We start from the raw sequence: 21322 nt of genomic DNA, 5'->3' as shown, positions 1-21322 counted from the left end.
CATTGGGAGGTGCTGTGGACTTTCAGGAGGTAGAGCCTTGTAGGAGAGCTATGTTGGGAGAGTGTACTCCAAAGACGGACTCCACCCATCCTCTCTCTCTATTTCTTTCTTTTCTCCTTCTTCTTCTCCTTGGCTGGAGATGTGATCACTCATTCTAGCATGCACTACTGTCATCATGATCCAGCATCCTCCCCACAAAGGTCCAAACCAATAGGGCCGCCCAAATCTTTTTTTTTTTCAAAGTTATTGTCATAGTTTATTACTGTGTGGTGAGATTGTAAGGTTTGCTTTTTCATAATGCCTTTGTGTATTTCCTGAATTTTTCAGATATATCATCCTTCATAATATTGCATCTTATTTCCTCTAGTGAAGCAGCCATTTGACTATTTAATGAATGTGTTTCTTGCCCTCCCTGACCAAGACTGTAAGAAACATCCACTTTCTTTTTTATTCATCACTGTATCACCAGAAACTAACATGTGAAGGACATTAAGGTGCTTTAAATATCCCTTTAATAAATATGTGATTAGACCATGCTTATAACAGTTTTCCTTCTTCAAGTGGGACCCCAAGCAGAATAAACTTCAGAGCCTTTAAATACCTGGATCTCTCTCTGCTCCTTGAATATTTTTTTTAATTTTTTATTGTTGGCTGTTCAAAACATTACATAGTTCTTGATATATCATATTTCACACTTTGATTCAAGTGGATTATGAGCTCCCATTTTTACCCCATATACAGATTGCAGAATCACATCAGTTACACATCCATTGATTTACATATTGCCATACTCGTGTCTGTTGTGTTCTGCTGCCTTTCCTATCCTCTACTATCCCCCCTCCCCTCCCCTCCCCTCCCCTCTTCTCTCTCTGCCCCCTCTCCAAGAGCTGAATAAACCACTTCTTTGTATGAAGTTAGCTGCCGTGGGCATTTCCTCATAGTAACACAAAGCTGGCTAATACAGAAAGATTTAGCTGCACTCCTATGGGGAAGAGCATCTCATAAATTATTTGGAATTCTTCTGTACAGATTTGTCTCTTCTCTCCCATATATTTACTTGTTCAATCATTTATTTATATGAATACTGACTCATGGGTATTTATTTTACACTTTGGGTTAAATTCAATACAATATTACCAATTTTGTTGTTCACATTGTCCAGCTTTGGGGAGAGGTGCTGGCCAGGAAGTGGGAGGAGGCACCTCTCTCAGGAAAGACTGGGAGGCCTTTCTCCTCACCCTGCTACCTAGCAGTCACATGGTGTGTGGAGTCAGGATGAGAAGTTGTGCACAGATCATGATGCTGGCCTTCACACTATGGTGCATTCTCCCTTTGCGGCTACCCCAGGACCTCAGTTCCCGAGGAAGGTTTTGGGGCAGCTGTGGGCAACAGCCCCAGTGATTCTACAGCTCTAAGTTGAAAGGAAATCCAGAAACTTTCCAATGAGACCTTTGATTCCCAGCCTTGTCTTATTTGGGTTTTGAAACTTATCATTTCTCAGGCTGCCGTGGTTCATGCCACAGCCAAAGTTGAAGAAATCCTTGAACAAGTTGACTACCTGTACAAAAGAGAAGAAAGAGGAAAACGTCAGTTTCCAACCTCATACAAGAAAAGTGAAGGTGTGGTGTGCCTGTGGCATTTGGTTTGGGCATCACAGTGATATAACTCAACAAGAGTTAAAAAAAGAAAAAAAAAAAGCTTTGTGTATATGAAGACTTAGAGCAGGCAACTGGAGCACAGAAAACAAAAGCGAGTCAAGTTTTGCTGCAATCTGCATTAGAAAGATTTAGCTGCATAATGTTGCTGATTATGAAGCCATCAATATTAAAATTTGCAAATGCCTACACTAACTAGGAGCATGTTGAGAAACAAATTAAACTGAACCCTAAAGATTCTACCTCCATTTGCCTTAAGAGTACAGGGTGCTACACATTTGTTCAAATACCTTGGTACCAAAAAATAATTACTAAAATGCTGTTTGAAACTCCTTCAAACTCCATCTAAAAGGAGGACTTGACCAACTTTCATGGAGAAAAACAAATGGATCCAATCTTCCAGAGCAGAAACTTGGCTTCTTTCAGGAAAGACATACATGAAGTTAAACAATAAAAACTTGCTGCTTTCTGTCTGATGAAAGCTAAGGCCTTCCCAGCACACACAAAGGAGAGGCAGACAGAAGCTGCTCAGTTGCTTTCAGGTGTGTGACAAGAACATAGGCCTTTTCAAAAAAGAAATTACACACAAAACCATTGCATTTTTATTGACTTAAAAAATAATACATTAACTATAAAAGAATTGGTAACTGGGAATTGTTTCAGATTGGCTCATGGGTTTGTGACATGTTATCACCTTGTTTTGACTGTAGCCAGATTTGAACCCCAACAGATATGAGGTTTCTTATTGGCAGAAGAGTGATGGTAGATCTGATTTTTAAAATATGATCATGAAAATCAAAAGCAATCATAAATCTGCTCTCCAAGTGCTCATGACAGGGCAGGCAGAATCCTAAGCACTTACCAATATTAACTCAGTTACAAAAATCAGTGTCTATAATGTGTCTGGCACTACACACAAGTTAGGCGTTTGTGATTTTCTATCAGGGATGGCCCAGAATTATAACTAGGTAGTTTCTGACCTAGTATGTACATAGATGCCCACTGGCAGCTCATACCAGGTGGAAAACTGTAAATGACACAGAGAAATCAGGAGTCCATGTCCCATACTCTTTCTGATTATGCAGCCTATACTCAGGGGTTCTGCCTTCTCATTGACAGTTTCATTAGGTGAGATGTCATTATTGGTGTAGTCAGCATCCTCCAAGCACCAAAGCAACTAACCTTGGCAACCTTGAGGCCCTGGTCCTTAATAAGGATTTTATGTTTGACTGCAAGCCCAGCCTGGAGTCCACAAGCATTTGGAACTGGAACTGAATGTCTGAGAAGGAGGCTACCCTGAGCCACACGGCTTCCTCTACCTTGTCCAAGATTTTTATTTTAAAGGAGATTTTTCTTTGAGGCTTTTCCTAAGGGAACTTTTTATAATAGATGCCTATCAGGCAGAAATACTATAAAACAGAAATCTTCCCAATATGAAAACTTTGTTGAACAGTGAAGGTGTTTCCACTGATTTACAGCAAAGCCCCTCATTAATAACATCCATCATCTTTATAAGGAATAAAATCAGAAGAGGGAGGCCTAGCAGACACAGCCATGGCCTCATTGTTTAAGTTCCAAATATTAACAAGTGTGTTTATTCCACCTTGTGTCTGAGGTCAATAAAAAGAAAAACGAACTGTCTGCTAAGCCCTACAAAACTCACCTAAAGCAACATGCACCTTGGGCAAAAAAACTTAAAAGCAATGTACGGAAAGAGATAAAATTAAATTATTTGCTGTATTCCAATACCGAAGTAACTGCAAGAAGGCTGCCAAATAAGAAATGCCAGAGGCTCTGGAGCCTGCAAAATTACACGTGGGATTTCAAAAGAAAACTCAAAGGTAACATGCAGACCAAAAATGATTTATTCTTTTCAATAAGCCCTTTGGAGAAGAGGAAATAGAATTCAGGCCTGGTTTGTCACAAAAGTCTAAGAAAACTCACACTTCCTTTCTGCAAAATGAGGAGGAGAATCATGTGAGAATGACAAAGGGAGAAGGTGGTGAAATCTGGGAGAGACAGGAAGATACAGGGGCAACTCCCCTGGATCGGTTCCTTCCCTTTTTCCACCCCTTTGCTACTGACTGCTACCTGCTCTGCCCACAGCAACGCAAGCACCTGTATAAATAAGCCTGTTACAATGTGAAATAATAACTAGTATTGGCATCTCTTTCTGCTACAACATTTCAGAAAAATATAGAGTCCCGTAGTGGGTTTCTAAAACCCATCAGAGGGAGATCGTGCTGAGTGATTTTGGATCAGTTGAATGCAATGGAGAAAGAAGGTTAAAGAAAGGAGCTTTCAGACCAGAAGGAGGATTGGAGCATCTGACAGAGGGATGGGAAGAGGATTTCCATGACATTTCACAGCCATAGAATGGTTGCACAGGGTGGCCCAGAAGAAGGAAAGCAGCCATCCCCTCATGCAACTGTGCAGACCAGAGCTGGCCTCTAAGCAGAGTATCTCTGAGTAGAAATCCTGATAGCCACAAATATAAGGAGCAATAGCAAAGGTGAACAACAACAACCCAGACAAGGGGATCTGGGCTTCTCCTTGGTTTTAACACCTTATAAACCTGAGATTACTTTAGACTCCACAGAGAAACAAAGAGAACCCCAATAATGACTGAAATTGAATTTATCACCAGCCAGGTGATAAGAGGCCAAGAGCAGAATAAAATGAATTTAGGGAAATAATAAAAGAATGTGACATTTCTTGCCCTCTAGAGTTATGGACTAAAAATTATACAAATGACACATACAATGCCTCATGGCTCATGCTAGAAGCAGCCACCAGGGAAGGGAATAGGGACTTCAGACTAATTTATAGCTCCACCTACTTGCAAAGGTGGTCCACATCTTAGGATCTTGTTATGGTTGATATAGGTTGAGGGTAAAGAGTTCGAGAATTGGAAGCTTGGCATTCCATGTGGTGATGGTAAGTGGTGGTGGGACTTTTACAAAGTGGATTTTAGTGGGAGGTTGTTAGGTCCTTGGGGGCAAACTTCAGAAGGGACTAACATAGTTCTCGTGAAACACCAGGCAAGCTCTGACTTCCTGTCTTGCCATGTGATCACCCCCTCTTCGATGTACTCCCACAACATGATGACATCTGCTGTGTTTCCACCAGAACCTACCCCAAGTCTTCACCATGCTCTGGAACTGCCAGAGCCTTTTTTCTATATAAAGAACCCAGCCTAGGTATTTTTTATAGCAATGGAAAATATAATACAGATGTGCATGGTAAAGCCAAAAAATTTCAACTGTACTTTGCTGGAAAATTCTGATGGCCAATCCTAATGCTAAATGGCATACTGATCATGTTTATTCACACATGTATTCATTATGGGTTTTCTATGTGCTGACTACTGTGCCAGATACTAATGTTCCAGAAGCAAGTGTTCCTTAAAAGACAATTCCAATAAAGAAACCAGATAGTGAAACACATACCTCTACTGCAACCCTATATTGCTAACTATGAAGAAAAGAACTATATATGTGGGATCTCAGGATTACAGGGTCAAACCTTTGCTCTCCCATTTACTAATTACACATCTTTGGTCAAGTTCTTTAATCTTGCTTAACCTCAGCATCTGTATTCGTAAAAATAAAGTTAATAATACTTGCCTTATTTAGTTGTTGGAGAACTGATACAACAGAAGTAGCTATTGTTGGGTGTGTTTTAGGCACTATTCTAACCATGATTCATGCATTTAAACCTCACAATACTCTAAAATAATTTACTACCATTACTTTTACTTCACAGATGAGGAAACTGAGCCACAAAGAGGTTGTTAGCTATTTCATCCAAAATCAATTTGGTTGATAATAGAACCAAGTAAAAACTTCATGTAACATGGAAAAAAAAAAAACAATGGAATGAACAGTAAGTCCTTTCATGGAAAGTTTTAATAATTTTTGCAATAAATCAAAGTAGGGTGACAGATTAACTAGCAGCTTCAGGGCAGAGGGCAGACATAATAATCCAGCTGGGTCTTGAATGGTGAACAGAAGTTCACTAAGGGATATGAATAGGAAAAGAAGAACTCAGACTATCACTCTTTTCCACTGACTTGATTCTATATTTAGAAGATCTAAAACATTCCACCAGAAATGTTCTAGAATTAATAAACGAACTCAGCAAAGTAACAGGATATAATATCAATACCCATAAATCAAACACATTCCTATACCATCAGTGATGAATCCACGAAAAGAGAAATTAGGAAAATTATCCCATTCACAATGGCCTCAATAAAATAAAATAAAATACTTGAGAATCGATCTAACAAAAGAGGTAGACAATTTCTATAATGAAAGCTACAGATTATTAAAGAAAGAAATTGAAGAAGACCTTAGAAGATGGAAAGACTCCCATGCTTTTGGATAGGCAGAATTAACATTGTCAAAATGGTCACACTACCAAAAGTGCTATACAGATTTAATGCAATTCCTATTAAAATCCCAATGACAGGGGCTGGGGTTGTGGCTCAGCGGTAGAGCGCTGGCCTTGCACATGTGAGGTCCTGGGTTCAATCCTCAGCACCATATACAAATAAATAAATAAAATAAAGGTGTTGTGTCCAACTATCACTCAAAAATAAATATTTTTAAAAAATCCCAATGACATTCTTCAGAGAACTAGAAAAGCAACCATGAAATTCATTTGGAAAAATAGGAGGCCCAAAATAGGCAAAGCAATTCTTAGCAAGAAGAGTGAAGCTGTAAGCATCACAATACCAGACCTTAAACTATACTACAAAGCCATAGTAACAAAAGCAGCATGGCATTGGCACCAAAACAGAAACATAGACCAGTGGTATAGAATAGAAGACACAGAGACAAACCCACAAAAATACAGTTATCTCATACTAGACAAAGGCACTAAAATACATTCACTGGAGAAAAAAAATAGCCTCTTCAACAAATAGTGCTGGGAAAAATTGGAAATCCATGTGTAACAAAATGAAATTAAAGCTCTATCTCTCATCTTGTACAAAATGGATAAAAGACTTAGGCACTAGATCAGAGACCCAGCTCCTAATAGAAGAAAAAGTAGGCCCAAACCTTCACCATGTTGGCCTAGGATCTGACTTCCTTAACAAGACCCCTAAAGTGCAAGAAGTAATATCAAGAATCAATAAATGGAATGGATTCAAACTAAAAAGCTTCTTCTTGCAAAGAAAACAATCAATAACGTGAAGAAAGAATCTAAAGAATGGGAGAAAATCTTTACCACATGCATCTCAGAGCACTAATCTCCAGGATATATAAAGAACTTAAAAAATCTTAACACACATGCACACACATACACACACACACAAACAAAAAAAAAACCCTTCCCCCATCTATAAATGAGCTAAGGAATTGAACAGACACTTCACAGAAGAAGAAATACAATCAATCAACAAATATATGAAAAAAATGTTCAATATCTAGCAATTAGAGAAATGCAAATCAAAACTACTCTAAGATTTCAATCTCACTCTAGTCAGAATGGCAATCATCAAGAATAAAACCAACAATAAATGTTGGTAAGGATGTGGGGGGAAAGGTACACTCACTCATACATTGCTGTTGGGACTGCAAATTGGTACAACCATTATGGAAAGTGGTACGGAAAGTCCTTGGAATGGAACCACCATTTGACCCAGCTATTCCACTCCTTAGTTTATACCCAAAGGACTTAAAATCAACCTACTACAGTGACCCAACCACATTAATGTTTAGAGAAGCTCAATTCACATAGCTAAACTATGGAACCCATCTAGGTGTCCTTCAACTGATGAATGGATAAAGAAAATGTAGAGTATATAAATAATAAAATATACTCAGCCTTAAATAAGATGAAATTATGGCATTTGTGAGAAAATGGATGGAGCTGGAGAATATCATGCAGAGCAAAATAAGCCAATCCCAAAGAACCAAAGTCCAAATGTATTCTCTGATATGCAGATGCTAATTCACAATAAGGAGCTAGGGCTAGGGGAAAATAGAGTTACTTTGGATTAGGTAGCAGGGACTGAAGGGAGGGTATGGGTAAGGGGGTAAGAAGGGTAGTAGAATGAATCTGACATTGTAACCCTATGTTCAAATATGATTATACCACCAATGAGATTCTACATGATGTACAACCAGAAGAATGAGAAATTATTCTCTATTTATGTAAATAAATTAATAGAGGATACAGAGAACAAAGTTTTTAAATCAAGAGGAGTATTTACAGAAGTTGGGAGATATGATATAAGCTGAAATAGAGTTGCAGGTGGGGAGCAAGAGCTGAGTTATGGGAATTTGGGGGGTAGGAAGGAAGAATAAGAGAAAAAGGATTTGAACCTAAGTCAGTCATGTTTTGCATACACAGCCTGGATCTCATATGCACAGTGACAGTCCTAGCATCCTTCTGTAGGCAACTGTGACTAATGGAGTCTTTGAATAAAGCAGAGACATGACTTCATTTTAGGTGATTAAATAATAATAGGGAGGAAGACCATCAGGAAGGGGAAACCCAGATAGGAGATCATCGCAATAATCAAGGTTGGGTGTGATGATGTCTTCAATAAAGCCATAGGGGAAATGCAAAAGATACATGAGTCAGGTTGAATTTTAAGGTGGAAAAGGAAGTAGTAATAAATTCGATGCATTCTTTTATTTACTTAGTGATTGGTAGATTAGAACTTTTAAGTGTCAGGTACTATATACATGGACCACAGAACAGTATAGGAACCAATGATCAATGTGCTAGGGACAGAGAAAAGAATCCAGCCTTCTCTCAAAGAACACTGGGCAAAAACCCTTAATAGAAAAGGTTAAAACTGAAGAAAAACAAAATATAGAAAGGAAGACCTTGTTTGGGGGCATTTTTGGCATGACAGTTTCAGCTAAGACCGGAAATGGAAGTCTGAGAAGTAACCTAGAGGAATAACTCAAATCCAATAACATAGATTCAGGAGCCATAGGATTTCATGAAGAGTGTATCATTTGACTAGAACATCCATTCAGTAATTTGGATTATGCCAGGACCTGTTATCTCCATTTTGCAGGACATGCAGGCCTTTGGTGGCAATGAGCCATCTTGGCAATCCACATCCTTCTTGCAAAGGCAAGACCCACGTTGTTCAGCATGGAATGAAGCTACAGGGATTCTTCTGTCAGGGAGAGGTAGACTCTCATGTTTTGTCCTCCTTCAACCCTCTGCATTTGTGATAAGCCCTGAATAAACACATCTCAAATGGAAGTACGTGTAAAACCGTTTTTTCTTCCTAATTTAATAATTTATTGCTTCTACTATGGGTTTTGACATTTCAGACTTGTTTACTGAGCTTCCCTGGCTCCCCTATGTGTAACTAGAGCTATTATTATCACAAGGGCGCTCTCTCATAAGATATACCGGAAATCTCACTCTCCAGAATCCTACCATGGAATCTGAGTCTGGTATAAAGCGGCAGACAGATTCCAACTAAATCAAATGCCTCTTACACTGAGAGCTGAGGACACTGGAATCTGACTCCATCTCATCATGCAGACCCAGTAGTTTACTTCACTTGTAAACATGTATTTGCTTGTCCAATAGTCCCGGTACTAACTCAGCTGATAGATGATGCATCTGTAAACATGTCTGCTCACCCAAACTCTTCACTAAGGATGACAAATACATCTGTCAGCATCTTGACACTTATTTTGGGGTCTCAGCATAGACTCCTTCAATCGCACAACAAACTTGTACAAAACATCTACTATTTTCATAGCAACCTTCTCTGTGTTGGGAAGAATACTAATAATGATCTCTAGTATTTATCTGAGTGGCAAGTACTGGGTCACATGATTTCCTTGCTTTATTTCATGGAATCTGCACATGGTTCTGTATCTTTTGTTTTCCAGTGCAATGAAATAGCTTTGTGGATATATTCCCTTTGCATGATACCTATTATATACCAGACACTTCATAAATTATTTTGAAATAGAGTAAGTGAAAGAATGCAGTGAATGGAGGGAGATCCTCTTTGTGAGAGCATATCTGCTGTTTGGTAGCATTTATTATCGGCTCACAAAGATGCTTACAATCAGTGTATAAATACAAACTAAGCATAAACGAAACTGCAAAATACCTTACAAAGCAATATAGAAATGTGTGGAGATTGCAAAGGGCAAAAGAGTTATCTATGTGCCCAGGAGACGAGGAGGGGAGGAGAGTTTGGATTCCGATAAGGACACAGTGACATGGAGGAGAGATTCAAAAGCAGCCAGAATTGCATAAGGCCTCATGGAAATAGGAAAAATCACCAGTGACCACAGTTGTCTTGTTTCTTGGCTAATGCTTACATCCTTGTGCCAGTGTGCACCCTGGAGATCGATAACTCCTTAACTGTTGTTCTCACATAATTGAAAAACTATAGGGGGACTTTTGGCCCACCTTTAAGGACGAGTCATGACTTGACAGCTCTATACGGGGAGGACTTGAATTTCTTCCAGAAATGCTAGTGCTGACACCCAGCTGCCCAGACCAAGCCTTTCAGTGAAAACTCAATAACTTCCTTGCTATACTTCATGAAGGAGGAAAAGTGAACACTTTTTTCTGAGAGTTGCTTAACCTCTTCAAGCCGGAGTTGCCTCATCAGTAAAACAGGAATGTCCTCTGTCTCCCAGGGGTGTTGTGGGGAGAAACTGAAATCATCAAAGCTTCACAGCTTCCAGGTGGAAAAAACTTCTGTTCTATGTTATCAGTTTCTAGAGAGATTTAGGTGATCCTTGAGATTAAAATGGGGGACCATGTCCAATTTTATGAGTTATAAGAATCCATATCAGGCTTCTTGTCCTCAGCTCAAGTGACATTTTAGGCTAGGTAATTCTTGTAGTGGGTGGAGGGTCAGGGGAGAGATTCTGTGCATTATAGGATCTTTTAAAGTGGCATTTGTGGCCTCTAACCACTAAATGCTAGGAACCACTCCTCAGTCTCGATCATCAAATATCTCCAGACATTTCCCGATGTCCCCTGGAGAAGGGGAGCAATATTGTCCCTAGGTAAGAACCACTAATCTAAATTATTATGGGGTGACAAGTGTTACCCAGTCCTTCCAGCTAGCTTTCAATGCGAACGGTAACACAGGGCATTTTGTAAAGTCTCAATAAATAGAAGCTAAATGTGCAACAGAATAAATGAATAAATGCATAAATAATTGGAAGACTGAGAGACTTTCCTATGTAAACCAAGTGAAAGTGAAGTTAGGACATTGTCTGACACTCCATGCTAGATGATATGAAAATCTAAAATTGTCCCTCTCTTCAAAGAAAGAAGTAAAATGCAGAGGGAGAGACAGACATATCCAGACAACCAGAAGTCAAATGTAACTGTGATGATGGGGGGGGGGGGGAATTAATTAGATTATGTTCTCATCAAAGTAGACACTAGATAGCATTTATCTCTGTCACTTCAATACCAACTGACACCTGATAAGTATCTTATTCTGATAAAGAAACATGAAGGAAGCTGTCCAAGAGGTGCATCTGAATGGTAGAGAAGTGGGTGGGGTCCAAAAGGCTTTTCCAGGCACAAGAAGCAGAAAATAAGTTTCAGGAAGGTGTGGGGGGAAGGGAACACGCGTACTTCACTTTGCCTGCACAGACCCATGCTGTCTGTAGCCCAGACATCATTTCAGTCTACAAAGTCACAAAGCCATTGGATATCATTAAAAATAGATACACTATGTCTTCCTAACGATGTAATATTCAGTTATGTTTAAATCAGCATATAGAAGATAATCAATACAATGTTGTAGAAGTGGGAAAAAACGGATACATGAAAACCACAGGACTCTAAGGGATTCTGTGCCTCTCTAAGCACAAAAGAGGCACTGAGTTTAGCAAACTGACAAAACAGGTAGAAAGGCTAAGACTATTAATGACATTAATCCATCCAAGAATAGCAGAGCCATTGGTGGCATGGTATGTGTCAATCAAATCTTCAAGCAAGATTTGAACCTTGCTCTGTTGCTTTGGAAACATGTGGCTGACCTTGGACAAGTTATCTGTTCTAAGATGTTTTTTCCTTGCATGTCAATAGAAGTAACTATATCTTCCAAATTTTCCTAAAGATTGTTTTGAGAACTGTGATGGCTGTTCCTTATTTTGTATGCTGACTTCCTCGCTCCTTTGGAGAATGAATCTTCCCTCCTCCATGTGCAAACAAAAGCTTTTTTCTATGACTCTTCACCAGCCTCACTGACCTTTATCTTTGGTCTAGGTGTGAGAACATAACCTAATTAACCAACAGTGAAAGCACGCACGTGGCTGCTGTAAAGATGTGACCCAACACAGAACAAGTTCTCAAAAACAGGCATTTTTGTTATTGTTGTTGCTACTGTTGTTGTTGTTGTTGTTACAATTACTCATGGAACACAAGTCTCTAGCATTCATATATTTACTCACTTGCCAAAGTCTCACTCAGTCCCAACTTGGTGTCTGGCACCAAGTTATGTACTGTATACACATTCTTACTGATTTCTAAGATAACCACAAGAATCAGTAATGATTAACATCCCCTTTTTAAATTGAGGAAATTGAGAATGGAAAGTTGATTAATTTCCTTAATTTCATCCACTGCCAAGAGGATTCAAAGTCACATTTTTATGTAGATATCACTACTATTGAGCCCTTTCAGAAAAAGATGTGCATATCATCTCCATTTATTCCTAAATACCTCACTGTGCATTTCTCAAGAAAAGGTACATCCTCTCATACAACTACAATATGATAAAGTATATATGACTTAATTATAATTCTACTAATATAATTCATATTTAAATTTCTCCAATTATACTAATATATCTTTTATATAATTTTTTATCCAGAACCTAATGTAAGATCAAATATTATTTTTAATTCTCATGCCCTCTCATGTCTCTTTTGTAAAGAGAATATTTTAATATATTTAATGTGGCTAATGAACATCAAGTCTCCTATGCCTTGGCTGAGTCCACAGTTCCTACCCTCTCAGCATGGTCTTAATCTTCCTTTTCCAAAGTGAAAGAAAATCTATAATCTCCCTTAAAAGCAGAGAATTGTTTCTTAAATGTCTCTGCCAAGAAGTGATGAAGTGGCCAAGTGACAAAGTGGCCCAGAGAACTACTAAGGGGTGGCCAGGATAGTTGGGAGCCTGGGTACAGAAGGGGGTTGGGGGTGAGAAAACAAATAAATACATTGAGAACCATAGGTGTTCACTGTCAGAAAGGAGTACAAATATGAAAAGGAAAAAAAATAGAATAAATTCCTTGGGATCTTTGAGATTAGAGTCAAACTGAAAGTGTTCATGTAAGCTACTCATGGTAAGATGATTGATTGATTGATATTCAATCAGAATATGGATATAAGTATGTCTTTAGAACCTAAACAAAGTCAGCCCACTGGCAATGAGCACACCATGATCTGAGACTGTAGTTTCTAAATTCAATTCTCCACTGAAAGAAACCAGAACTTTCTGGAGAAATATCTGAAACCAAGGGTGGGCATGGAAAGCAATAGATGAGTCTGGAACAGAAAGTAAAGAAGGGCTAAAAATAAATGATGTCACAGGGCACATTTATGCATGCCTGTAATCCCAGCAGCTTGGGAGGCTGAGGGAGGAGGATCACAGGTTCAAAGCCAGCCTCAGCACTCAGCAATACTGTAAGTAAACTACTGAGGTCCTGTCTCAAAATAAAAACAAAAGTAACTCAGAATATGGCTCAGTGAGTAAGGGCCCCTGGGTTCAATCTCTGGTATTTAAAAAAAAAATGATGTCAAAGGGATACAGAAGCCAGATTTATTTTTAGGTAATATTCTTGGAAGTATATAGGGTTACTGGGAATCATTTATGTAACTTATTCTCTGGTGGTTCAGAAAAAAAATGTGCATTTATGTGCTTAGAGGAAATGAGAGATATTGATAAAGCAAATGTTATAAAATGTTAGTAATAATTGGGAAATCTGAATATGGGGTATGAAACAGTAATCTTGCAAATATTTTATAAAGTTTCAATTATTTAAAATTTTTAAAAATCGTGGGCCTGGGATTGTGGCTCAGTGGTAGAGTGCTTGCCTAGCATGCACGAGGTACTGGGTTCAATCCTCAGCACCACATAAATGTAAAATACAAATATTGTGTTCACCTAAAACTTAAGAATAAATATTTTTAAAAAATAAATAAATAAATAAAATAAAATTTTTAAAAATCGGAAGGTACTGTTGGTGGCATACTTTCTGAGACTAGGCTACTCTATAACGGTTTCATGATTTTTTCCTCTAGGCATCACATTTGCATTTGAAGTATATAAAAGATTTAGAATATCTCAAGCAAATACATGTCTAAAACAGCAAAAAAATAAAAAGAAAGGCAGAGAGTATATTTGTATGCAAGGTCTTATTTAAAGATATGAGATATAAAACATTTCTAAAAAAGACGATCAAGAGATGGAAAAGTATTGAAGTAGTCATTTCCAGCTAACCATAGCATTTTTAAACATTATAATCTAGAGGAAATACATGTAAATTATATCACCTGATCTAGGATAGCATTCAAAAATGCTAAGGATTTTATAACAGAGATGATGAGAAAATGAGGAAATGCGGTAGGGGCATGGTGGCCGCCCTTCCCTTCCGGAAGCTCACAGTGGCAAAACCCATCTGGAAACCCAGGAAGGAAGCTTTCTCCTCCACACAAGGTGCAGTTACTCACCATTACTGACATTTCGGACTGAATCTTTCTTTATTATTGGGGCCTGTCCTATGTGCTGTAGAATGACTAGCAGCACCCCTGGCTTTTGTAGATGCCAGTTACAGTTGTGATGATTATAAATATGTATGATTAGCATGACTACAATTAGCATTGTTAATTGTGCCCTGGGTAGGAGTAGGAATTAGATCATCCTTGGTTAAGAAACCCTGGAATAAATCAACAATGTTTTTCCAAGGGGTGGGAAGTTACAGTCTCCCCACCTCACTTGGTCTAAAGGATTTGTAAATTCTCACATTCTAGAATACTCTCCCATAGGCCTGTGGAACACTTTAGAGCTAAGATATAAAACTAAGTAAGAAAAAGAACAGGTAAATGGCCAGGCAGAGTTCCAATGGAGTTCTTGCCAATAGTGTGTCCTTATCAGAGACTGAACCATGAGATAACAGAAGACCACAAATAATGATACCACCAGTGTTTATAAAGCATTAGACATCTTAACAAGTGGCTTCCTGAACATTGCTGTGTCAAGTTCTCTTGGTAATTTTATGAAAGAGGTTATTCTGGTCCTATTTCACAGCAGAAGGAGGGACAGAGCCAGATTTTAAATCACATGCCCGATAAGAACACTGCAAGCACTTGATCCAGATCTTTGACACCAAGTTCAGTGTTCTTTCCACACGGCTGAGCTGCAATGTGAGCACAACTTGGGTTGTAATTTTTGTAGCAGGCAAGGAAAACCCTATATCAGGGCACTTATGTGGTCTTGACAGAAAACCTGGAAGGTCAAGTTTTAGGACTCTGGCAACACAGCTTGATTGCTTTCCTCATGGGACAGAGGTGACCAGATCAGAAAGAGGGAACCTCCCACTCCTCCGGGAGATCATCACCATACACTTTAATCGGCATTCTTCCCACACCCCCAACCTCCAAAACACACACATAAACTTCAGTATTCTTTTTAGTCCTCCTATCCAACCCTGTTTAGACTTCTCATTTTATCAGAAAAATTTATACTTGAAAAAAAAAAAAAGTGAGTTCTAGAAGCCAGTGAGTACCAATAGCAAGGATTAAATTATGTGCCCTCACCTCCTTTATGATTTGTCCCCCCCCGCCTTGGTTTACCTCTGTTAGATTTCTCAAGGCTGCCCTATAAAAATAAGTTGTCAGCAGCTGAGTTTGTGTGATGCTAAACTTACACCATTAGCTCTCTGGTTACCATTAATAACGGTAAAGGATATATACATATTCGCGTATGTGTTTTGAGTTTGCTGGAGTGTGACAGCTTCTGTAATGCTTGGAAGGGAGCCTTATTCCTGTCTGCATGGTTTATTCCTGCTTTTGGGTGGTATTTAGAAGGTCTGTTTGGCTAACAGTTTTATCCTCGTGCAGAGGTATTTGAGCCTCACTGCCTGAGATATCACTGCCTGTCAAAACTCCTACCTCACTCCTTTACCCCAGATAAATCAAGTGATGTGATAAGCAAGCAGAGTGTTAACTGAGTCCCCCACCCACAAATGTCCTTGTGAAAAATGGCAGGCAGGTTTCTCCAATTTAGACAATCAGGTGACAGCAGTAAGAATGGATTTAGCATGAAACATGGACTTTTGGAAAAACTAAATGACCATCAAATTCTCATTCTGGAGGAATTTTAGGGGATTTATGTTTTCAGTTCTTTAGAAGAGTATTTGACGGGCTAAAAGAAACTCATTTAACAAAATAGGATGCAATTCAATAGGGACTCAAAGCAAGCCTGGCCAATATAACATATAGAATAACTGGCAAGAGCAAATTATACCTTTGAAGATGAGATTTATTGTGTAACACGGATCTCTAAGTCAGCAACACAGCACTAAGAAGAAAAACACCCACTCTAACCTTTCTCTAAATAATCAGGAGTTTAGAGTCCACTATCATGTCAAAAGTGCAATAACCAGCCCTCCCGGCCACCATGATAGCCCCGTCCCTCTTCTGGTAACAGGCGAAGTCCAAAAGGAGGAGCATGTGATCCAACCCCGCTATATTCTTAGTTGAAATGATTGGGTCAAATGTGGGCACATGACTCTAGCTCAGCCAATCCGAGTTCTTTATGCAAATTACCTAAAAGAAATCTAACCTTTGATTCTATAAGTTTCTGTAATGTCCTTGCAATAAATCTTCCAATTATCTATGTTGTCTAAGAGCCTAATTTGTTGGTTTCCATCACATGCTTCCAAGAGAGATGCTTAGGACTCTTTCTACTCTAGTGCTTCACATGCAGTGTGTGAATGTCAATGCTTCTCATGCTGTAGAGAACCACAGCGAGGGCTCAGGAAGGAACGGTGAATGGGATTACATGGGTGGACAATAGGCTACAAGAGTGACATTCTTTAATTTGTAAAAGAGAAACTGAGGGTTATTTTCATGTGTCCTGGAAGATGCTGAAATACCACTTTCTTCATTATGAATGTTTAATTAATGGATACAGAGGTCTATTTACACACATTTATGATAGGGTGATCTAAAGTGTGCCTTTTAGAATTGTTTTGGTACTGGGGATTGAACCCAGGGGTGTTTTACCATTCAACTACTTCTCCATCCTTATTTATTTATTTATTTATTTATTTATTTATTTATTTATTTTGAGACAGGGTCTTACTGAACTGTCCAGGCTGGCCTCCAACTTGTGATCCTCCTGCTTTGGCCTCCCTAGTTGCTGGGATGTTAGGCACATGCCTCTGCACCTGCTTAAAGCATGTTTTAGATCAGTTCAATGGTCACCTAAAGTCAGTGACTAACTGTTCTTCCTGTGCAGAGACAGAGACATTGTTGCTTCCCATTGTCGCTTCAAAGTCTCTGACCACAAAATTAAATCAGAAAATCCTTTCCACAAGGAAGAAAGACAAGAAAGATAATTTGAAAGATAGGATGAAAGAAGAGCTTTCACATTAAAAAAAAAAATGAACAAGTATCTTCTGGAAGCCTACTATATACCAAGCTCAGAGTGGTCAGACAAAAACGCAGGCATTGATCAAAAATGGTCATGCCTTAGAAACTGAGATTAATCTGCAGTAGACACAGGAGCTGCAAAGCAAGAAGTCAGAGGGGCTGCTTACACACCAGGAGAGGTGTACAGGCATCTGGCAATGAAGTGTTCCTGCCTCAGAAAAATAAGATGGGAACGTAAGCCAGATAACTCCTGGGTCTCATGCTTGTTTCTTCCAAACCAGCCCTGAGCATGACACTGTAAATGTCCTGGAGAAGAAACATGTCCCCCAAACAGATCACAGTACAGTCACACATTACTTAATGGCAGGGATACATTCTGAGAACTACGTCTTCAGGCAGTTCTGTCACTGTTCAAACAGGGAGGGCACTTACACCCACCTAGATGATAGAGCTCACCACACACCTAGACCTTGTGGCCTATTTATGTATAAAAACCCATCTATATTAGCCTATTGTTCCTTAGGCCATGATGAACAAAATGCAATATTAAATAAAGCACAAGAGAAATTTATACTACAAATAAACACAGTAAACAGGAGATGTGCAACCAGAATGCTGTATTGTATTGCGGTAAATTCTGTTTTTATATAAGTCAAAGGAGTACACTCTAAAATAATGCTAAAAAAAGTATAATATAGTAAATGCATATACCAGTAATGTAGTCATGTATCATCATTATCAAGGATTGTGTACTGTTCGCAATTGTACGTGCTCTACTTTTACACAATTGGCAGCAGCACAGTAGGTTTGTGTATACCAGCATCACCACAAACACTGGGATACGTTACAGTGGCTGCTGTCATACTGTGTGATAAGAATTTTCAGATCCATTAAAATCCTATAGGACCACGGTCACATGTGTGATCCATCTTTGAAAAGGTGTTCTGTGGCAAATAACTGCACATATAAGAACTGAAAAACAGCAGCAGAGGTCAATGAGGAAGGTGGTTAACAAAGTGGCTAGAGAAAATTGGACTTTTGGCTTAAATGCTGAGGTGGTGATACCCACAGGGAGACCTGTGCACAGGGCAGAGCTGGAACTGTGTCCCCTCCTGCATCAGGGTCCTCAAGATCCCCTCAGGGGTAGTGGTTAGGTAGGAAGACTCTCAGAACTCAGAAAAGCTGTTTTCCTGGCTGTTGAGGTATATTACCATGGAAGGATGCAGATTAAAGTCAGCAAAGGAGAGAGGCGTATAGGAGAGTATCCAGGAGAGATCAAGGAAATGGTCCACTACATAGGACAGTCCCCAGATATAAGAGAAAAGAAAATGGGTTTTAAAATACTTGAGAAAGCAGAGCAATTGGAGAGAGAAAACAAACAAATATTTTTAAATATAATTAAAGAGATATAAAGACAGGAGTTAAAAGCCATTAAAAAAAGAACTGGGAGATATGGATGGTCAGAACCATCAGAAGTGAATAATGATATGAGACTTGTGACCTATCTGAAACTGTGACTTAATCAGCGGGTTAATACATGCAGATAAATTAACTGGTGGTAACTGTAGGCAAATAGGGTGTGGCCATAGGAGACAGGTCTCTGGGGTGTGCCTTTGGGCTTTATATGTTGTCCCTGGTGAGTCCAGCTCTCTCTGCTTCCTATTGCCATGCCCTGAGCTGCTCTCCTCCTCCTTGCCCTTTCCCCATGACATTCTGCCTCACCTTGGGCCCAGAACAATGGAGTCAGCAGTCTGTGGACTAAGATCTCTGAAACCATGAGCCAAAACAAACTTTTCCTCCCCTATGTTGTTCTTGTTAGGTCTCTTGGTCACAGTGATGCAAAAGCTGACGAAAACAATGCATAGAGAACAACAAAAACACATAGAATTGCACTCATCCTGATCGACCACAGTCTTCTGCATTATTCCACTCACTTGCATGGGTTGCGGTTTCTAACACTGCTCCAGCGACCTCTGGTACAGATGAGCCTCTGGAATGACTGCCCAGACCCCTTTCTGCTAAAGTCCAAGAGGGGATGAGCCATGGGTCAGTCTTAACTGCTTTATTCCCAGTAGGACCCCAAAAGCAGACAACCGTTGAAGAAGGAGCCATCTGGGTAACGGTGCAGCCTCTAGCCATTCCAGAGACACGTCTGCCCCTCTGGAGTGTGCTTTGAAGTGCATTCCCAAATGTCAGACTCCCTGGTATTCACACATGAGTGCAGAAATGCCTTCCCAAACCAATCCTGATGTGAGGATTTTGCTCAGCTGCTGCTCAGTCTACACATGTGCAAATCACCATGAGCCAGCCATTGTCTGAAAACTGCCTTATCTTATTTATTTCCCTGTTCAAAGGGTGCAGGCCCAGGTGCCTGTAGCCCAATGGATGTGTTACCTAAGCACTAACTTTACACCAGGCAACAAAGAGGTCCTGAAAATTGCCCAAATTGCCAAATTTCTCAGAACTAACCCATCCTAACCAGCTCTAAACACACACACACACACACACACACACACATGCACACATGCATGTTAACACACACAACCAAGAAACTCACCGTGTTCAAATTCATTTTTCCCTACCCACCTGTCCGTCCCCTACTGCTATCATTGCTGTGCTTCCCTCCACCATTCTTTCTGAAATAATTTCCATTTATATTAGCCTCACCTAAGCCTTCTCTTTTCAGAGTACATAAATTTGGGAGTTTAACTAAATTGAAAGTGTCCCTTTAAATAAAGCCATCTCACCCTGTGGAGGTGGCACACAGTGACCCTCTAAGCCTGGCTCTCACCCATAGGGCTAAAGTGCCTGCTCCTCGACAGGGGCCTCAGTGGAGGCTTCCCCTGGAAGGGAGTTCTGGAAGGTATTTTGGCGTTGTTACATGCAAACGCAGCAGCCAACGGATCTCATCATTTCTAAATGTCAGCCTGCGTATAATCCCTCTGACCCATTCCAAAGCTTATAGGTCACAGAACATTTTATCTGGCAGTGCCTTTTATATATATATATATATATTTTTTTTTTTTTCAGGTTTAAAGTGTTATCCATTTTCCCTTCCATCCCCCTCTGAAGGAGACCCAGCTCCTCTATACATATGGTGAGTGAGGCATCAAGGAATTCAAGCAAATGATAAAAATATGTCTGCAGGGAAATAAATTTCTTTCTCTGAAATCAATCATGTGCTATTCACACAAGCAGAAGAAACAGCCTGAAATCCCCCTTATCTCACTGCCTCACCCCACTCAGGCATCCTGTGCAAACACTTGAAGGCCAGAGGCTCTGCTCTCCTGCTCTTCTTTCTCCCACAGCGGAAGGGAAGGGAGACGTAGATATGTGGACAGACGGGCGGATCAGGCGTGATGACACTGACGTGATTGGCTGAATGTCATAGGAAGAGATAGCAGCCAGGACGCATCCATTATCCTGCACAGAGAGCGTGCACGCCTTCAGGACCCTGGGAAGAGGCGTCTGCTTCCCCACAGGTCCCAGTAGAAATGGGAGCTGGTATGATTCCCGTCTCCCCATAATGCCTCCTTTTGATTGTGGTACTCAAGGCCTCTTGCTTTGTATAGAGCAAGGGTACTGCTGTAAAAGGCACTTTCAAAACCCGTTTGAAAACAGAGGATGCTCACCAGGCCGAACTATGGCTCTTAACCACATCGTGGACAGGCGAGCCTTTAAATGTCAGCCATGTGAGAGGGCTCTGGGCCAGGCCTCCAAGGGCACACCTGCTGTGCCCCTCGAGCTCTGTGATGGTGGGAAACCCCGAGCATCTCAAGCCTCACAGGCTGCTCAGCATCCTTGTTTGAACTAGATTTGCAGGTAATGTGCCTTCGCCCTGCACTTCGAACATGGTAGGAAGTGCATAAGTGCTCATTGAGGAAGGAGATTGAATCAGTCAAAGCCGGACTTGCTTATAGAAACCTGTTTCCAGCCACTAAAACAGTTCACTTAAAAACAAGGCTGTTGCTAGGTGCCACGTCTCTGAGGACTTCATAACGTTTTAAAGTCTGCAACTTTCATTCATGATGTCTC

At 40.0% G+C, this 21322-nt stretch overlaps 1 pseudogene; it reads left to right on the top strand.

Annotated features, from left to right (window-relative positions):
• LOC124090431 (regulator of microtubule dynamics protein 1-like) overlaps positions 1 to 21322 on the top strand; it is a 114519-nt pseudogene that overhangs the window by 64049 nt on the left and 29148 nt on the right.

The sequence above is a fragment of the Marmota monax genome, unplaced genomic scaffold, assembly GCF_021218885.2.
Source record: "Marmota monax isolate L192 unplaced genomic scaffold, Marmota_monax_Labrador192_F-V1.1 WCK01_AAM20220418_F8-fsc00017, whole genome shotgun sequence".
In the NCBI taxonomy this organism is placed as follows: Eukaryota; Metazoa; Chordata; class Mammalia; order Rodentia; family Sciuridae; genus Marmota; species Marmota monax.
The sequence above is the reverse complement of the archived record's forward strand: the minus strand, read 5'-3'. Positions and strand labels throughout refer to the sequence as shown.